Here is a 19,872-nt window from a genome sequence, read left to right as displayed (position 1 = left end):
CTTCTCTGTAATTGAAGGGAGGGGAGGTGGGATGTGAAAAATGTTAAACTGGATGACCACTAGTGGGCGTTGTTTGAAGGGATGCCTAACATCCACCCCTTCCTGTGTTTGGAGACCATGCCGTTTAAGTCCCAGAGGGTCGTCAGGATCACTTCCCATCAGAAAAGCCTCCCCTGTAGCCAGGACGAGGCTGAGACCCAGGTTTACCCAGATACCTGCCCCAGATGGTGAATCAGGTACTAAAACAGGAGCAGAAGCAAGAGGTGGCTGGGTCAGGGGCAGAGGGTTGTGGCTGTCGCATCCAGGCAGCAGCAGGACTTAACACCAGGCTGGCTGTGGCACATGACAGGCTGTGGTCCTGGGGGTTATCCACCTACCCCTATTCCTGAGGTCTTCAGCCATCCACTGTCATTTCAGTTAATTTCTTTCCAGTTTAAATCGTTCAGGACGGCTCTTTGTTTCTTGTAAGTAAGACCCTAAAGAAGTAACCTCTAAGGATTGGTCTTTGTTGGCAGAGGAAGACGATAAAGGGTTTCTTCCCCCTGCCTTTTGGCCAGAGGAAACGGGGTGGGGAGGGGCGAGTAGAGGGAGCTCCGGGGGGCACACTCCCTAGGCTCCATCATCCCCACCCCCGGGTGTCCTCAGATGCAGGCAGGAGACAGCAGCGGACTGAGCATCTGAGCCCTGACAGCTGATGGTGCCGGGCGAGGGCACAGGAGTTTTGGCTGGAAGCCCTGATGCTCCCATCCATACGGCTACCAGGGCAGCTGTGATTGAGAACAATTTAAAAGTTTCGTTTGTTCAAACGTGTATTTGAGCATCTCCTAAGAGTGGGACCACAGTGGTGTAGAGGTGATTCCAGCTCCCTTCTAGAAGCTTGCTGTGAGAGGCATATGGGACGAGTGCTAGGACAATACACTCTAAAGAGAAGATCCCCGTCTCCAAGCGCTAACTGATCTCCAGCAGCTCTGGGAGGGCGTGACGTCGGAGCTGAGTCCTGCAGGTGCTCTGCCTGAGCAAAGGGGTGCAGGAAAGGAGAAACGAGGTGTCCAGGCAAGTGAGCAGCGTGAGCAAAGGGAAAGAGGAAGCAGCTTGGGGTCGTTAGTAAAGTAAGAATAGCACCATCCACCTCACTGGGCTGCTGTGAGGAGTCTATGAACCAGTATAATCAGCCCGTCAGAAATACTAACTGTTAGCAGAGCACGATGTATGCCTGAGGAAGGCAGTGAGAGACAGGGCTAGGAAACGAGGTGGAACTCAGAAAGGAGACTAGAAAGCCAAGCCATGAAGTTTGCCTTGAATTTGGCTTGCAGTGAAGAGAAAGCAGGTGCAATATCCAGTTGTGCATTAGGATTCATTCTGGCTACTGTTTAGGGTGGAGACGACCAGGGGAAGCTGGAGGCGGGGAGAGTGGGGACTTGGAGAGGCAAAGAACAGATGTGAGACACTGTGACACTGCAGTCCTCCAGATACGATGCTGATTGATGCTGAGGTGACTCAAAGGAGGCAGAGTGATGACCACAAGGACAGGTGACGGAGAGACGGGGTACCATTCGCAAATACAAACAAGCCAATGTGTAGCCTTAAACCCGTAACCTTAACTCCTAAGCTCACTTTCCTCCCCTCGCTAGTGGGAAATACTCCCTGCCTTGCAGGATTATTGTGAGAATAAAATCAGTGAATGCATAGCATTTTCTCCTTAACAAAGGCTAAGTAAGTTTTAACGCCCTCACCTCCCATTATGAAAATGCTGTCTTGTGTTGTCTTTTTTCTTTTTTTTCTTTTTTATTGAGGTATAGTTGACTTACAATGTTGTGTTAGTTTCTAGTATACAGCATAGCTTGCCTGGAAGCAACCTAAATGTCAATCCACAGATGACTGGATAAAGAAGATGTGTATACACATACACTCACATACACACAATGGAATACTTAGCCATAAAAAAGAGTGAAATAAGGCCATCTGTGTTGCCTTTTAGCTGTTTCACGTGACAAAGCATTAGCTTCTTGGCCAGCTCGTCAGGGTAGACACAGGTATTTTCAGTCTCCCATGTAATTTCCTCACAGATCATGCTTGTCCTTGGTGCCTACATCTACCTCTTACTGAAATATATGTCTCTGAGCCTAGACCACTGGTCGTCAACTGAGGTTGATTTTGTGTCACAGGGACACTTGGCAGGGTGTGGAGACGCTTTGGATTGTCACACTTGGGAGGAGGATGCTGTTAGCTCTTAGCAGACAGAGGCCAGAGACGCTGCCAACCATCCTGCAGGGCCCAGGACAGACAGCTCCCCAGCCCCAAATGTCAACAGCATCGAGAATGGGAAACCCTGCCCTAGACCTTCCTTGTGGGAGTGGCTGGATCTTATTTCTCTTTGAACCAGCCCTTGTGTCCAGCACACAGAGTATGAGTTTAATAAATAGGGGTCGAACAGAAAAGAAATCAGGCAGAGGTGCTGACTTACGAGGAAGAAGAGGGCCTTCATTTGGAACCAAGCGACTTTGAGAATTCAGCTGTATATGCAGGGGAATGGCCTGGAGAACTAGAAGCTGGAGGAGAGGACATTTGGAGCCATTCCATCATCCATGAGAACTTTACTGTGTGTGAGAGGCACTGTACTCAACGCTGCGGCTGCAGAGTGAACCACTCGATCCCTACCCGTAAAGAGCTTGTGGTCTATGGGAGAGGGAGATGTGGGGAAGTAAATCCATCGTGAGCAGAGCCTGTGGGAGCCCAGAGGATGGGCAGCATGCATGGATGACATGAGCGTTGTCCAGAGACAGGAAGGGTTAGGAGAGATGTCTTGGGTGAAGGAGAAGAGTGAGAACTGGAAGGGTATTCCAGGCAGTGGGAACAGCATGTGCCAAGAGAAAATGGTGGAAATGCCTGGCTGGGCTGCATGAGAGGATGGTGAGGGGTGTAGCTGGGGACGGCAGGTGAGGCAGGGCAGTAAAAATAGCCATGGCTCTGTATTTGGAGAAGGGTGGGAAGCATCCGTAGGCTGACACAAAGACAAAGGGCGGTGAAGAGTCCTGGACAGCAGACCCACGGTGTCCTGTGTAGTGAGCACTGATCTATTAAATAAAATGGTTCTTTGTCTAGGTAAAGGGCTGCTGTCGTGTCCTGGAAAGGCAGTGCGCTCTGCCTTTGCCGGGTAGAACAGACAAAGGCATGTCCTTGGGCAAAGGAGAGAGATTGCAGGTGGAAAAGAGAAAATGAGGGTAGTTGATGGAAAGATGCCTCAGAGGAGCCTGGCAAGAGGGTTAAATATGACACTTTCCTGTTGGACCTCTTCCCCACTCTGAATGATACTTAGGAGGTGTTGGATTCCTAAGAGCATCCCTGGGCACCCTTGCTGTGGGGTGTAAGGTGGCGTCCTAGCTCTCCTGGCACCAGAGCCCGGAAGCTTTTCCAGGAACCTAGGCGAAAAGACCAGGTTCTGGTTAGGACAGGGGTGCCTAAGATGTGTTGGGGTCTGTGGCAGCCAGAATAACAGCCCCGCAATGATGCCCACACCCTAATCCCCAGAAACTGTGAATGTCTTTCCTTAAATGACAGAAGGGACTTTGTGGATGTAATTAAGTGATGATCTTGAGATGGGAAGTTTTCCTAGATGATCCAGATGGGCCCACTGTGATCACAGGGGTCAGTATAAGAGGAAGGCATGAGGGTGAGAGTCAGAAGGTGATGTAACAACAGAAGTAGAGGTCAGAGAGTCAGGGAGAGGTTGGAAGACACTACCCAGCTGGCTTTGAAGGTGAGGAAAGGCTGAGCCAAGAAATATAAGCAGACTCTAAAAGCTGGAAAAGGCAAGGAAACATCCTTCCTGGAGCCTCCAAAAGGCTCTGCTCACGCTGACTTAGGTTAAGGCAGGACCAGTTTGGACTTCTGATTGCACCACCATGTGGTGGCAATTTACACCACCGTGTGTGGCAATTCGTCACAGCAGCCATAGGAGACTAATTTTGCATCTTTCCCCTGCTGCCGGTTGAAAGGCTTACTCATATGTGTGCACGTTTCCCAGGATTCTTGGCAACTGTTCGGAAGAGAAGCTGTAAAAAAAAACAAAAAAACAAAAAAAAACGGACCTCTGCATTCAACCTTGGGACAGGGTTCACAGCTGCAAAAACTGGAGTTTAAATCCTAACAGAACGCCATAGGACAAGAAGACACTTTAAACAAGCTGTATTTTGACCCCAAATTAGACATCTGGCAGTCTCATTACAGACTATTCTGCAAACCCCCACATGGCCAGGATTAAATTCACCACCATCCCCTTCTTCAGAGAAGTGTCCTCTGCTAATTCTGGTTGGATCGACCCCTTTCTCATCTGTGATGGAGCAGGGCAGCGACATCCCTACGTGTATTTGTCTCCCTTAATTCTTTTAAGTGCCTTTGGGGAATAAACGGAATGCTTGGAGTCCTCAGTTTTCGAGTCCGCCTTCATTTTCATCAACTCTAACTGCTTTACATGCCAGGATGGGTTACCATAGCGATATGCTCTGAGCAATAAGTGGGCTGAATCGCACGGTTGAAGATGCGCAAGAGAAAAGACAGGTAACAACCTGAGAAAGTCCAGTCTGAACACAAAGCCTCGAGGCTGTTCAAACAAGGGGTAGATGAATTCCATGGTGATCAGTCGGGAAGTGCCACCCCCAGCTCGTACGGAATGCACTGTGGGAAGCCACAGATCACCTCCAAAGCCCCCACCTCCTCATCTCCAAGTCACCCATCCACCAAGCTCAAGTGAAAAAAAGACCAGTATCAACCTGGATGGGGGAGTGTGTGGAAGGATCTTTGAAATTCATATCAAAAAGGGGCATTTAACAAACTCCTACAGGAATCCTGGGAAGATGTTTTGTGGCAACCATGCCAGGGTAATTTTTGGATTTTTCTGAGGCCCCACATAAAAATAGAGGAACCAGAGAGAAAAATGAAAAAGCCACAGATAACATTTACAACAAAAACTGGGTTTCAGAGTCTCCTGTTGAATCCTAAAACACAGGTGGGTGGGACAAAGCCGCGAGCAGCCACAGACCTGCTGGTTATTGGCAAAGTGCAGGAGGAAACAGTGCAAAATGATGTAGCAGCCAATGGACCTAAAAATAGGAAAAGCCCGAAGATAACAGGGGGCCAGTCGGAGACCAGCAGCTGAAACTGGGAGGTTGCCCCCGTTCTATCATGAGCGAGGGCAAGGTCTTAAGGGCTGGAGAAGTCTAGTCCCTTTCAATTCTTTTTTAGTAGTTTTATTGAGATATAATATGTATTATTATGTAATTCACATACCATACAATTCACCCTTTGAAAGTGTTTTTCACATATTCAAGGAGTTGTGCAACCACCACCACAATCAATTTTAGAACATTTTTAAGCAGGAAGCCTGGGGTGGGTGGGGTTACAGCTCAGTAGTAGAGCGAGAGCTTAGCATGCGTGAGGTCCTGGGTTCAATCCCCAGTACCTCCAGTAACAAATAATTTTTTCAAATTTTTTTAAAAAGAAGAAAACTTGTATCCATTAGCAGTCTCCTCATTTCCCCCGCCTCCAGCTCCTGGCAACCACTAACCTGCTTTCTGTTTTTATAAATATGCCTATTCTGTATCTTTTCTATAAATGGAATCATACGATATGAGGTCTTTTGTGGTTTCTTTCACTTGGGATGCTTTCAAAATTTATCTGTGTTGTAACATGAACTAGTACTTCATTCCTTTTCATGGCCAAAGAATAATCCATTGTATGAATATACCACACTTTATTTATATATGTGTCCATTGATGGACATTTGGATTGTTTCCATTTGGGGGTGTTATAAACAACACTGTGATGAACATTTGCATACAAGCTTTTGTGTGGATATAGATTTTCATTTCACTTGGAATATCCCTAGGAGAATTGCTGGGCCAAATTGTAACTCATATTTAACTTTTCTGAGGAACTGCCAAACTCTTTTCCAAGGTGTCTGCACCACTTACATTTTCAACAACAGGGTGTGAGGTTCTAATTTCTTCACATCCTTGACAACACTTGTTATTGTCTGACTTTTGATGATAACCATCCTAGTAAATGTGATGTGGTGTCTCATTGTGGTTTTGATTTTCATGTCTCTGATGACAGTTATGTCACGAAGATTTTCCTCCATGCTGTCTTCTAAGGATTTTGTAGTTTTAGCTCTTACATTTGGTCTTTGATTTATTTTTGTGAATGTGGGTATATGGTGTGAGGTAAGGGTCTAACATCATTCTTTTACCAGCATTGTGGATATCCAGTTGTCCCAGCATTGATTTTTTTTTTCTTTTTTTTTTCTTTTTTTGAAGAGGATGTCCTTTCCTCCATTGAATGGTCTTGGCATCAATGTCAAAAATTAACTGGCTATAAATATATGGGGTTATTTTGGGACTCTGTTCCCGAGGTCTATTTTGTCTATTCTTATGCCAGCACCACACTATTTTGATTACTGTGACTCTGTAGTAACTTTTGAATTTGGACATTATGAGTCCTACAGCTTTGCTCTTCTTTTATGAAATTATTTGGGCTATTTGGGTTGCCTTGAAATTCTGTATAAATTTTAGGATCAGGTTTTTCATTCTGCAGGAAGGCCATTGTGATTTTAATTGGGATTATGTTGAATCTGTAGATGATGTTGGGGAGTATTTTTGTCTAAACAATATTGTCTTCCAATCCATGAACACAGGATGTCTCTCTCTTTATCTAGATCTTTTAAACTTTTTTCCAGCAATGTTTTGTAGTTTTAATTTATAAGTCTTGATCCTCTTTGGTTGACTTTATGCCTAAGTATTTTGATTTTCTTTGATGACATTGTAATGAAGTTGGTTTTTTTTTTTTTTTAACTTCCTTTTGGGATTACTCATTGCTTGTTTATGGAAATATAATTCATTTTTGTATGTTTGATGGATCTATAACCTGCAACTATGATGGATTTGTTTATTAGCTCTAACAGGTTGTAGGGGTGTGTATGTGTGTTCTTTAGGCTTTCCTTCATATAACATCATGTTATCTGTCACATTTTTAACTTCTTCCTTTCCAATTTGGATACTTCTCATTTCTTTTTCTTGCCTAATTGCTCTGGCTATAACTATGGTGAACAGAAGTGGTAAAAGTGGACATCCTTGTCTTGTTCCTAATCTTAGGGGGAACACTTTCAGACTTTCACCGTTGAACATGATATTAACTATGGGTTTTTTTTATATACATCGTTTATCATATTGAGGGAGTTTCCTTCTAACCCTAGTTTATCTAGTGTTTTGAATGGGTGATAGAGTCATCAAATGCTTTTTTTTTTCTGTATGAGGGCATAATTTTTTAAAGATTGGAAATAACACTCAGAGGTTACCCTGTACCTTTCCTCTATTTCATGTTCAAAACATACAAGAAAAAGAAAGAAAAGAAAATCTTATTTTTCCACTGTGATTGATTGCCATTAGCCCTTCCTAATAAAGTCATTAAGAAAAATAATGGCTAGTATTAGGCTGGGGAAGTTTTTAAAGAAAGACAGTCTGAGAACTTCCAGAATGTGTCATGGAGTCAGTCATGTCAGGGGAAGGGGTGGGTCCGGTTGTAGTGACTTCCATGGTCCTGTATTATTTCACCCTCAATCAAGAACACTGTGATACTAGGAGTCTCGTATCTTGCTAACAGAATATAAATGTTACTCAAAAGAGACAACCAGGAGGCCTTTTGACTAGATGAGTTCAATTGTCAGATTGCTCAGGAAACGGGGAAGTCTCCACTGGACCATACAGGCATAACACAAGAGACTTGAAAAAGAAAAACAAAAAGAGAGAAAACCCTCCATGACAAGATCATCTGGGAAGTGAAAAGGAATTTGAATGGAGAGCTTCATGACACAAAGTTTGAGCTCCTTTAAGGCAGCTTAAGTCCAGTTTATCTAAGATTTACAATAAAAATCCAGGAAATGGAGTTAATTCATGACAGTTGTTACAAAGGAAGGGAAAAGAAAGAAGCCGAAAATAATTTCTACAATGAAGAATGAAATACGAACCACAGTGAGATACCACTTCGCACCTACAAGGAGGTCTATCATTTTAAAAATGGAAAATTAGTACCTGTCAGTGACGATGTGGCGAAATGGTAACTCTCACGTTGCTGGTGGAATCTAAAATGATGCAGCTGCTGTGGAAAACAGTCTGGTGGCTCCCCAGGAAGTTAAACATAGAGTTACCATAAGACCCCGAAATTTCACTCCTAGGTACATACTGTTCGTAGCCAAAGGAATCAAAAACAGAGACTCGGGCAGGCAGTGGGGTGCATGTGGCTCAGTGGTAGAGCACATGTTTAGCATGCACGAGGTCCTGGGTTCATTCCCCGGTACCTCAAAAGAAAAAAAAAAAAACAAACAAACAAACAAACAAAAAACACAGCCTGGCTATCAACGTTCTTCCAAATCTAATATTTAACCACAATTTCCAGTGTCCAAACCACATCTCCAGCTCTTTCCTACTCCCCCAGCAAGTGTCTGCTTTGCCCCCATGAAACTCTTGTGTCACAAACTAGGGATGTTTATTCTCAAATCGCTTGAGTGATTCACTCTATCAAAAAGCATCCTGTGTTTTCCCCCCTCCTCTTCAGAGCCTACGCATCGACAAGTCCCAGCGCTTACAACTCCTCCCCCAGGAAGCCTCCCCTCACTCCTCCCACCCCATTGAAGTTTCTGAGAGATTGTGTCATTTGAATGGTAAGTTACAATTCTTCATTAGCCATCATCTTGTATTACTCTCAGCCTGTTTAAGGGGCACTTCTTTTGTCCACCAAATCGTGTCTCCTGCGTCCTACTCATCGCGGCTGTTGCAGGTGGGGTTCCCTAGGACACAGATACTGAGATGGAGATGCTGAGTGTGCAGGAAGTTTGTTGGGGTGTGGCTCAGGGGAAAACGTCACCTTCAAGGGCTGAAGGAAGGTTTGGGCTGAGGGAGAGACTGAGCTGTGATGCGATCTTCACGGAAGTCTCAGCCAAGCCTGTGGGGGGTTCTGAAGCTGAAATGACCCTTTTTAGGTCTCAAGCTGGGAAAGGGGACTGAGACCTTATGCTCTGTGTTGATGCGACTAAGGGGTCCTGGGAGGGGCTGCCGCCTGGGCCAGGGACTCCCTCAGTGGAGACAATACCAGAAGGAGCCGGGGGTGGAGGACCTCCAGCAGCCAGGGGAGCAAGTCCTCAGTCCTAAAGGGGGAGCTGAGTGTCAACTCTGGGGGCTTGAAAAGTGAGGAAAGTAAAGAGGGAATAAGGGAGAAGAGGGACGGAGGGGAGGGGTCCACTGTGTTGGGTCTTGTTTGGAGCAGGATGTGACAAAGTAGTCACTCCCTTATTAGAGCGATAAACTGCAGGGAGGCATGAGGACCACCGTGCAGAGCAACGGAGTGACCCTGCAGAGGGGCTCTGCCGGCCACTGGCTGAGCTGGCATTTGCACCCACGAGTGTCAGTCTCCATCCAGAGACCCCCTTCACTGCCCTCTCCGTTGGCAAACTGAGCGCTGGGTCACTTCGTTGTTTGGGAAGTCTTTGGAGACGCTGAAGGAAAACTAGGCGCAAAATGAAGAAAGAGGACCTCGAAAGTCCTCTGGTCTCCATTTAACCCTTAGAGACTGAAAGAAAAATTTCTTAGATGGAAAATAATTCCATGCACAATAAAGCCGTATTTTTGAAGGTAAAAATTACGTTTGCCTAAACTAAGAGCATCCCAGAGACCAGACTTTCTGTAAAGCCCCCCAAAGAGTTCCGACTTCTGGAGATAAAAGAGTGTGCCTGGAATGTGTTGGAATCTGAAGTGATAAACATCAAAGCAAATCCGTGGCGGAGGCGTGATAATGACGCTGTCCTACCACCTGCAGGGAATCAAATCCCAGGAAGAGAAAGATCAAAACGACAGGGAGGCAGGGAGGAGAGGGCAGGAGGCAGAGGTGAGCCCAGCTGGCAGGATTTGGGCAGCTTCAAAGTGTTATTCTCCACTTCCCACTTCTGAAGTTCATTTAGCGGCCGGGCATCACACCAGGGAAACAGGCACCACGGGGGTCTCCCCTGCAGCTCAAGAACCTGAGTTCATCTCAGAACACCACCTCCCCCCAACACACAAGGAATAAGTCTAGAGCTTCTCGAAATCATAATACCTTCTGCCCCCAAGGATCTTGGGCAAAATTAGTTTTCATCCAAGAGGACAGGGAGTGAGGGATTTTTTTCCTATAATCTGTACACAAATCTATGCCTTTTTCAAAATGTGTCATGCTTTTCTCTAACACTTTCCCACTAAAATTCACCAACAAGCAACACATTGCTAGGCTATTTCTTTATGGCTCTCTGTATTCAACCTAATAATCTATGCATTAAATTTACCAAGTACTAGGGGAGGGTACAGCTTAGTGATGGAGTGCAAGCTTAGCATGCAGGACGTCCTGGATTTAATCCCCAGTACCATTATTAAAATAAAGGAATAAATAAATTAAAGAAAAACCCTAATTACTCCCCCCCAAAAAAAATTAAAAAGAAAAAAAAACTCGTTCATTAAAAAAAAAGCAGTCAAAAGGTACAAACTTCCAGTTTTAAGATAAATAAATGCTAAGGATGTAATGTACACACACTGTCATAGATATAATTAACAATGCTGTATGTTACATATGAAAGTGTTAAGACATCAAATCCTAAGAGGACTTATCACAAGGAAAACAATTTTTACCAAGTATCATCTGGTTTTGGTCTATTTTTTCTAATTCGTGCTTCTCTCAATGGCTTGTTTCCTAACTGATGTTTTCAAATTGAGGCTTGCTTCTGTTTTCTCGATTTTGTTTTCTCAGCACATTTCTCTTTTGTTCTTCTGGAGTTAGAAATTGCAACTAGTGGTCATTCTAGGGCTGCTGGTCCAGTTATAGGATCTGGGGCTGAATCCCCTGGTACTTGCAGCTCAGATAGGGTACAGGATGCAAATTAGCCTGCAGGGGGAATGTGGGTAATTCTGGATCTCATTACAGCCCTCCTTCCCAGTTTCGCCTTCCTGAGTACTGAGAACCATTTAAAATGCAGACAACGTCCACTGAGACACACTCTCTTCCATGCGCCCCTCGTCTTCCTCACCTTATTCTGCTTCTGACTCCTTCTGATGGGAGACGGGGGCAACCAGTGGGAAGATAAACCAGAGAGAATTAGACTAGGGTTGGAACAGACCACTGAGCCTGGAGAACACTGAACTGGGCAGAGTCCTCAGTCCGATGGAACCCCTGCCAGGATAGGACCTGTTGGTGCCCTGGCAGCTCTTGGATGGTCTTTATTATTGTCATTGATACTGAATAACTTTCAGCTCTAGACTAAGAGTCTTTGCTTAGAGGTCTTTGTTTTAGTGATCAAGGAAGGATTTTCAAGGGTTGAAGTTTGAATGCATGGGGGGAAAAATTACCTTTGGTCATGTAAAGAAGAAAGCAGCTGAGGGTGGGGGGGTGTAAGTGGAGCCCATCTGCTAATTAAAACTCTAAGAGTAGTAGGAGGAACAATTACTCTAAGGCACTCTCTCCCCACATTCCTGCAAACAAATTAGCTCCAACACCCCCGCAGTGGAAAAACAAACACCAATCATGCCTAGCTGTTTCCTTGAACATGTTTTCCCTTCCTCATCACCATCTGATGGACGTTAACGTTACTGTGATGGTGGACTGGAGATAAGTCCATTGCTCATCTGGAAGAATTATTTTCACCCACTTTTATTCTAAGACAAAGCCACAGCAGTGGGGAGGCTGGGACCAGCACCAAACCCAGATTAATTCGTTCATGTGTGCGAGGTGGGAAAGACCCCAGACAGAACGCAAATCTCTGGATGGCTGAGGACCAGTGATCACCATTCACAGCATAGGGGAGGGATGTGCTTTTAATTGTTAAATTTCAGTGTAAAACATACTGGAAGAAAATGTGTTTAAAAATAGTTTTATAAAGGCAGGTGACACTGGCATATGTTAATGGATAGAGGATGTTGTTTTTAGGTTTATTTCCAACTGTAGATATAATGGGGTACTTGGCTGGGGTACTTTTTAAAACCTTGATGAAGACAAGCGGGAGGTGCGAGGAGGCGAGATGGCTATTTTAAAGTTGCAGGCAGCCTTCGGTTTCTCTGGAGGTGGAGGCCTGAATCTCACCTTTACTGGGAGGCAGTTCCTTTTGTTACCTCAAAAGGGGAAGGGAAAAGACTCCAGTTCTTGTCTTGCCAAAAAGATACGAATTCAAATGGGAGATGGAAGTGTTGTGTAGCGAACGGTTTTTAAAGTTTTATTAGCAAAGGGAAAGCACACCTCCCGGAACGCGAGGCGGCTGATCCAAGGGCGGACAGCAGTGGTCTCGGCCCCTTCTCTTACACCCGCTGAGAGGTGGTCTCTAGACTGATGGACGGCTCTAGCCCCTGAGTGCTTAGTCATGCTTGTCCCCTTTTGGGCATGTCCTCACCCATGATGCATACAGGAAAACCCGTGGGGGAGGGGGCCTAAACCACAATGCTAATTGTATTACAATAAGCATTGGGTCATGTCTGGTCTGGTCCTTGTCGCTACCACACACTTGTGGCCATTGGGTTCCAGTTTCTTGCTGGCGCTCGTTTAGAGGAAGTAAAGCTGCTTTACGCTGAAGGTGGGCACACCGCCATCTTCCAGACCATCCTCCCTCTCCCCCACCTTATCTGCTTGGTGTCCCCAGTTATCTAACTACTTAGCACTTTGAGCATCTTGGTTATGCCAGGGCAGGGGTGCAATCCCTTCTGGAACAGAGAAGCTCAGGAACCACAAGGAGGGAAACTGGTCCACACAGCTCCGTAAAAGCACTTCCACTGTGTGTGGAGTACTGGTCAGGTTCCCTTTAGGCGAAACAAATTCCTCCAAATGTGCATTTAGGCATGCTGTCCTTGAATTTTTTGTTTGTTTATTCTTGAGGGATGTGTGTGTGTGTGTGTTTATGCAGACACATTCTGGTTCAAGAATTTAATCGTCTGTGTCAGGAGCTGGGACAGTAGCAGGAAGGATGCAGTGACACATCTTCATTTCATGCTTGCTTGTAAAGCTCTATGCCAAGCGCCACTGCAGGTTTAAGAACTCTGCTTTCAGAAAAGGTACTACAACAGGTTTTGGTGTTGTCCAGGTGAAGGACTTGGGGATTAAGGAAAGGCCTTAGAAGGAACATTTGTTTTGGATGAGAGTAGACATTCTATGGGCCAGACACCGCAGAAGCGGGCAGGGCTGTGAGGATGAAGGGATTGAGGCTGGAACTCCAGACAGGCGACCACGCCTCATGGGCCCTCCCTTGGAGGGACCTTATCACCTTACAATATGGTGATTCCAAACCGCTGTCTCCAGCCCCCAGTGGTTCTCCCTGTGTGATTCCTTGTAAAGAAGACTGGTTATCACATGGCGAACTAAGGCAGGGGACCACGCCAATGGTGAGGAACTTTTTCTGGGAAGCTGTAGGAGCAGAAGCTGGACAGGACTAAGACTTCTTCAGTCAAGCAGGACATTTGAGAAGGGAGATGCCGGCCAGAGAGACACATCTGAATTACCTGAGTTGGTGGTTCTCAACTGCGGCAGTTTGACCCCTAGGGGACATCTGGTAATGTCTGGAGACATTTTTGGTTGTCACAGCTGGGGAGGAGCTGCTAGCATCTAGTTGGTAGATGTGAAAATGCTGCTAAACATCCAGCAACAGCAGTCCCCTCCCCACACAGCAAAGAATCATCTAGCCCAAATGTCAACAGAGCTTAGGTTGAGGAATTCTGACCTTGATGGAGGTAGTAAATTTTTTTAGAAGCTTATATGCAAATATCATAAAAGCTGAATCTCAAAAATACTAATAATGTTGATTTAGAAAGAAAAGAGCTGGTAAAAGACGATACCACAAGATGCATTTATGAAGGTCTGGTGTGTGTCAGGTTTTATTCTGGGTTCTGGGGTCCCAGCAACCAATGGGACAAACTTTTTGTCTTCATGGAATTTCTGTTCTAGTTGGGAAAGTAGACCCTTAAGAATCATGCACATTTCAGGTCATAATTATAATACCAGCTCTTGTGAATTAATGTTTAATTTCCCCAACTGCCCTATGAGATATGAGCTAGTATGTCCTCATTTAATAAGACACACAAACGCCTATAGAGGTAAGTAACTGTCCACACCTGACAGTTACATCAGTCCCAGTCTGACCCCTTCAGAACACTTACAATTGCTCTCATCGTCAAAAAGACTTCAGAGCTTCACTAGCTGCATGGCTTTGGTACCGTAATTTAATTTCTCTTGCTTCTTCCTTTATGTGCACAGTGGAGATAATAAAAGTATCCCACAAGGTTGTTGGGAAAATGAACTGCGTTGATTGACAGGAAGCGCGTGCACACGGTGAGGGTTAACAAGTTACGTAAGGAAAGTGGAAAGTGGAGAGAGAAGAGCTGGAAACCTGCTGTCGACCTGGGGTCCTCCAAGCGTGGCCCCAGGACCGGCAGCAGCAGCAGCAGCTGGGAGCTTGTTAGAAGTGCAAACTCTTGGCCCCCGGCTCAGAACCAGCTCTGGGGCTGGGCCCCTGCAACCCGGGTTTCAACAGGCCCTCTGGTGACTGTGATGCACGTTGACGTTTGAGAACCGATGCCTGAGTGCATTTGCAGGCGGCGGCTTGGGCTGTGACACAGGAGTGCCTCTCGACCCTGTCCTCACTTCCTCCCTGACCATAAATATGTTATTTTTCCTATTTGAGGGGGAGACTCTTTATATTTCTTTTTTGCTGTTTCTTTACTTCTGCTTGGCTTCATGCTTAACCAATCCTTTCTCTTCACTTTCTCCTGCCAGATCTCTTCCCTCATATCCTTCCACACCCACAGCTGCTCTCCGCCTTGGGTGAATTGGTTCTTGGCTCTCTTCATTCATTCATTCATTCACTCATTCATTAATTCATGCATGCATGCATGTTCACCAAGCCACACCAGGTACAATGTAGATGCAGGGAGGAAGGGCTGGGAGAGACCCAGCCGTATCCTCAGGGACCCTGCTGCCCTCTAGTGGAGAGGCAGAAACATGCCCTGTCCTAGGACTGACCACAGGGTATGGCCAGAGCCAGGGCATCGCTGAGACTGGGGGTGGGACAGAGGTGGGGACAGGAGCCAGCTTCTCAAAGGAGGTAGCACACTTATTCTGAGAGTTAACCAACAAATAGGAAAAGAGGTGGATAAAATGATATTAAAAATAATCTGGAAGAAGGAAGGGCAATGATATCAAAGAACAAATGCTTTTTAATAACAGCAGAGAAAGGTAGTGATGGGAGATGCATGGAAGCACTAAAGAGAGAGATCACCTGACTAAAGATGATAGAAATGCTCTACCTCTGTTTTCTTTAAAAGCAAAATCTGGCAAACCGGAAGTGAAGGAAGATGGCTCAGTCCATGTCTGGCACCTCCTGACCATTCTCTGCTGGTGCCCGTGCTTTGTTGCTGTTCTTCTTTTGCCCCCAGGTCTTTGCTCACCCTCTTCCTCCCTCTGGCTATGCTCCATCCTCCTTTTCCCCTACTTGCCTTGGGGAAAATTCTCCCATTTTATAACGTCCAGGTCAGGGACGGCCTCCTTCTCTTCTCCTTCTCATCGGAGGTGATTCCTCTCCCCCAACAAGACCAGAAGCCTTTGTTTATATGTCTGCTCACATACTTCACTGCATTCTGGTCATCCAACAGGTAGATTTCATTCTCTGCCGAGGGTCAGGACAGCATCTCACCCCCTGCCTCTCTTCCACCTCAATGTCTTGCACTCAACAGTCAGAGCTGGGCTTCACTGGACGGGATGACACACGGCCTGGGGGCGAAGGCCCCCTCCCCATAGCCTGCTGTGTCACACAGAGCAATGACTACAGAGGAATCAATGAGGTAAGTTCCCAAACCTGGCCATAAACTTCAGTGACAGAAATAAAGGACAGGAAAGCAATTTGCGATTACCAAGAAAATGAGGGGCAGTAATGAAGACAAGGTTAATGAATCCTGCTGTAATAAAAGAAAAAAATTATTCAACAAAATGTAATAGAATTACAAATGCCGAGAGAGGAATGACAGGGAAAAAATACGTGGCAACAACATGGATGAAAATCCGTTCTCTAATTACACTGAAATTGATCAATGGTCATAAAGTCAGTACCCAGACTCCTGTATAAAGTAGTTCAAAGGGGATGGATAATTTCCACACAAGGATATATAGATAATAAATTACTATGTGGAAAAATGCAGGATTTTTGAGCCATGGAAGAAATGCAAATTAAAACAATTAAAAGATATCATTGTGCACCAATTAAACATGCTTTCCCAATGATAACAAATGGATTTTGGCAAGGCTGTTGGTCTCTCTCTTGTTTCTCCAAAGGCAGAGCCAACAGAACGGTGAATCCATGAAATCTCTCTGAGGTATAATTTGAAAATATGTAAAAAGAACAAGCACCCTGTTGCCACAATTCAACTCAGTTATTAGATTTGGGAGAAAACGTAGCAAAGAAATAATCTCTAAAGGGCAAAAGAGTTCTGCTAATCGGAATGTAAAAGTCAGCAAACCAAACGCTTGTCAAGTCTTGTGCAGGGTTTGGGAGTTTACCCTGCTTGCGAGCGAACACGCTGCCCTGTAACTGTCTCATAGATACTGTCGGAGGATAGGAGACTCCTGGGTCAGAGACAAAGGACGGTATTCCTCTGGGCAGCAGCTGGAGCTGGAGATCCGCGTTCATTTGGGCTGTCTCCCCACATTTCCTGAGTCCCATGCTGGACCCTGCCCTGGCAGCGGGCTGTGTTAAGGAAAGGAACACTGAGCTTGGGGGATTCACCACATCCATAGTAACTGGAAGCAAGCTGGCCCTTGGCCCAGGGGAAGAGGTTACTCATCCTTTAAGGTGGCTTGCTGCAAACACAACTCTGAGAGGTGGCCTGGATAATGAGCAGTCAGGGCCTTGTAACCTTGACCTGCCCTAAGTGACCTTGCAGTGGGGCTCGGGGCCCCAGGATCACCGCTCCCAGCAGTGCCTCTTTCATTCACTCAACATAGCCATTCAGATTTATCAAGCCACCTTTTGTGCACCTGGCCCTGAAATGCAGTTGACCCTTGAACCACAGGGCTTTGACCTGCACATGTCCACTTATACCCAGGTTTTTTTTCTATGAATACCTACGACAGTACCACACATCCCCTGTTGGTTGCATCCATGAATATGGAACCTCAGGTAGAAGGGCTGACTGTAGTTAGAGGCAGATTTTCCACAGCGTGGCAGTCGGCACCCAAAACCCCTGGCATCACCCGAGGGTCACCTCTGGAGGCTAAGGATACCACATGGAATACATCTCCTGCGTAAGAAAAGCTTACATAGTAGGGGAGGCAAGTGCAAAAAGGAAGCCAATAAATAACATGATGGCGTTTTCTGTGAAGTGTCGTGAAGACAAAGCAGAGGAGTGGGACGGAGACACCTTTAGACAGAGTGATTGGCTGTGGGTCCGATGGTCAGGGAAGGCCTGAGATGGTGACACGGCCAGAGACCAGAAGGAAGTCTCCCTTGAGGGCAGGGCGCCCCAGGCACACCGCAAAGCCCTGGGAATGGAGTGAGCGTGTCGCATCCCAAGGAGCGGGAGCCAGGTGGCTGCAGGGCAATGACCAGGGAGAGGGGTCTGGGATGAGGGTTAAAAAGCCCAAGAAGACATGTAATGGAGACAGTATAGATTTTTAATTTATTATTTATTTTTTAGTTTTCCTTAATAGAGGCACTGGGGATTGAATCCAGGACCTTGTGCACACCAAGCACACGCTCTACCACTGAGCTATATACCCTCCACCCCCAAGAGATGTATTTTTCTAAAATGACAAACAGACTTCGTATGTTAAAACACTTTGTATGAAAGAGTTAAATGGAAACCATCAGGCTGGAGCCCCAGTCCAGTGTATGGAGGGCAGCTTGGTGTCATAGATCAAGGTGGGGCGGGGGTCGTTGGAAGAGCCGAGCCACAAAACCCTCGGTGTCTCTTCATCTGCACGTGGGAAAGATGCCTAAGAAGCTTGTGGGTGAGATCAAGTGAAATAAAATGTGTGAACGTGTTGTGTGGTTACAAATATTTGAGAGATTAAAACTGTAAAGCCACAATCTCCAGAAAAAGATCCCAAGGGGATGGAATCTTAGCTTTGAACTAGAAGTTAAAAATAGTAGCAGTAGTCCTTACAATGGAGCACGCAGTCAAGTATAAAACTAGAGTTTGCTAATAATCTCCTGACAGGTATAATTAGCCTCATTTTTAAAATGAGGAAACTGAGTCTCAGACAGCTTAAGTTGCTCAAAGTCTCTCATCTTATCAATGGAACCGCATAAAAAAGAGAAACTATAGCAACAGGAACAATGTTGAGAGAAATCTGCAAAATAAAGAGTTGATTTTTTTAGCCATGAACAAGGTATGTGGATAGAAGCCAAGACGGGAAAATAGAAGCGTGCCCAGGATCTGACTGGGGCAAGATGAGTGCTTTTACACTTTTGATATTCTTTGCTTTCGTCATGTTTGCCCAATAAAATGGGGAGAAAATTATTACAAAACTATTTCAAAGGTGAGTCACCATTTCCTTCTAAAGGATAGTCTTTGTAACACCAATTTTCTCAAAATTGTCCCAAATTTGGCTTTTTCCACGATTAAGTCCAAACCCTGCTGCTTGGCATTTACAGCCTGCGTGTGCATCTCCCGCCCGTTTGACCCCAGCCACTCACACTCCTGGCCAGGTCCCACCCTCCATTCAACTTGTCCGACATCTAAATCCCTTCCCTGCAGCTCAGCAACTGACCACACCCCCCATCCCTGTGGTCCCCGAAACAGCCCGCCATTTCCGGTGTTTTTATCAACCACTTGACACTGACTGCAGAAAGTCCAAGTATCTTTATTTTGATTCCTTTGCATGTTGCTTTTTATGCCCCAGGAGTGTGCTGTCAAGTCTGTGCGTGGAAACAAGAGAAGTCCTACACAGGAGGCAGGGAGCAAAAGCCCCCGCTCCATGAGAGGTTGAGGAAGGGGAAGAAAAGGAGGATATTTTGGGTGTCCTTCCTGCAGGATCCAGATCCCTAAAGATGCCAGAGGTGACTGTTCAGAGGACCAGAGACGGAACGCCTCCACCTGCTGCAGCCTCGGGGACCTTCCCGGAAAGAGCCTCTTCTGGGCGCTCTGCTCAGGCTGAGGCTGTTCCCAGAGTGTTTGCAGGAAGCCGGTGGATGACGGCTGGTCGCGCTGCTGAGACAAGAGAAGGGGCAGTTTGGGCTCTGGATTCTACGCTTCTGTTCTACTCTCAGGAACTAGAGTAATGCAGCTTTAAGTTGACTTCGTTATGACTGATCTATTTTTTAACATGTTAAGAGACTGAAAATGGGGCCACAGATGCGGGCTCAGGGAATTTCACCTTTCGCGTGGTTTCTACCTTTGCTCAAGGGTCAACAAAAATAACTCCCTCCTTACCCTGCATATGAAGAACTGGAAGACGAAAGACGGATACTAGGGTCAGGAATGTTAGCAACTCGAAGGGGAGGGCAGCGTGGGAATGCGGGTAGGGATGTGACGGGACGGGTCAGGGATGGAGAGGAAGTTGTGAGCGCTCTCTCCTCCGGGCTTCTGCCAAACTGCTTAGAAGCCGTGTTCTTTCAACAAAGGGAGTGAACTTCTCAAGGCACCGTGAAGCTGGGTGAAAGCGTTGCGAGTGAAGCAGCAGGCAGGATGGAGCCGGGTTTCGGAGCTTCCTGTTTGATTTGCCCCAATACCAGATCCTCCTAGTTCCCTCATACTTAGGATGGAGATCCAGGAAACCAGAACCTCTTGGTCCGGGAGAGGGCGGGCCCTTCTGTGTCTGGATGTCACTCTGTGCCCC

General features: G+C 46.0%; 1 long non-coding RNA gene and 1 other non-coding gene across 2 annotated transcripts; one reads left to right on the top strand and one right to left on the bottom strand.

Moving 5' to 3' along the window:
- Positions 1-7,842: 7,842 nt before the first annotated feature.
- On the top strand, positions 7,843-19,051 carry LOC116663575. Its single transcript, XR_004319765.1, has 3 exons — positions 7,843-8,710; positions 15,693-15,881; positions 18,937-19,051. It is a non-coding gene; the product is annotated as an uncharacterized LOC116663575 (long non-coding RNA).
- Positions 17,740-17,811, bottom strand: TRNAT-GGU. Its single transcript has one exon. It is a non-coding gene; the product is annotated as a tRNA-Thr (tRNA).
- Positions 19,052-19,872: the final 821 nt, after the last annotated feature.

The sequence above is a fragment of the Camelus ferus genome, chromosome 5, assembly GCF_009834535.1.
Source record: "Camelus ferus isolate YT-003-E chromosome 5, BCGSAC_Cfer_1.0, whole genome shotgun sequence".
Taxonomy (NCBI): domain Eukaryota; kingdom Metazoa; phylum Chordata; class Mammalia; order Artiodactyla; family Camelidae; genus Camelus; species Camelus ferus.
The sequence above is the reverse complement of the archived record's forward strand: the minus strand, read 5'-3'. Positions and strand labels throughout refer to the sequence as shown.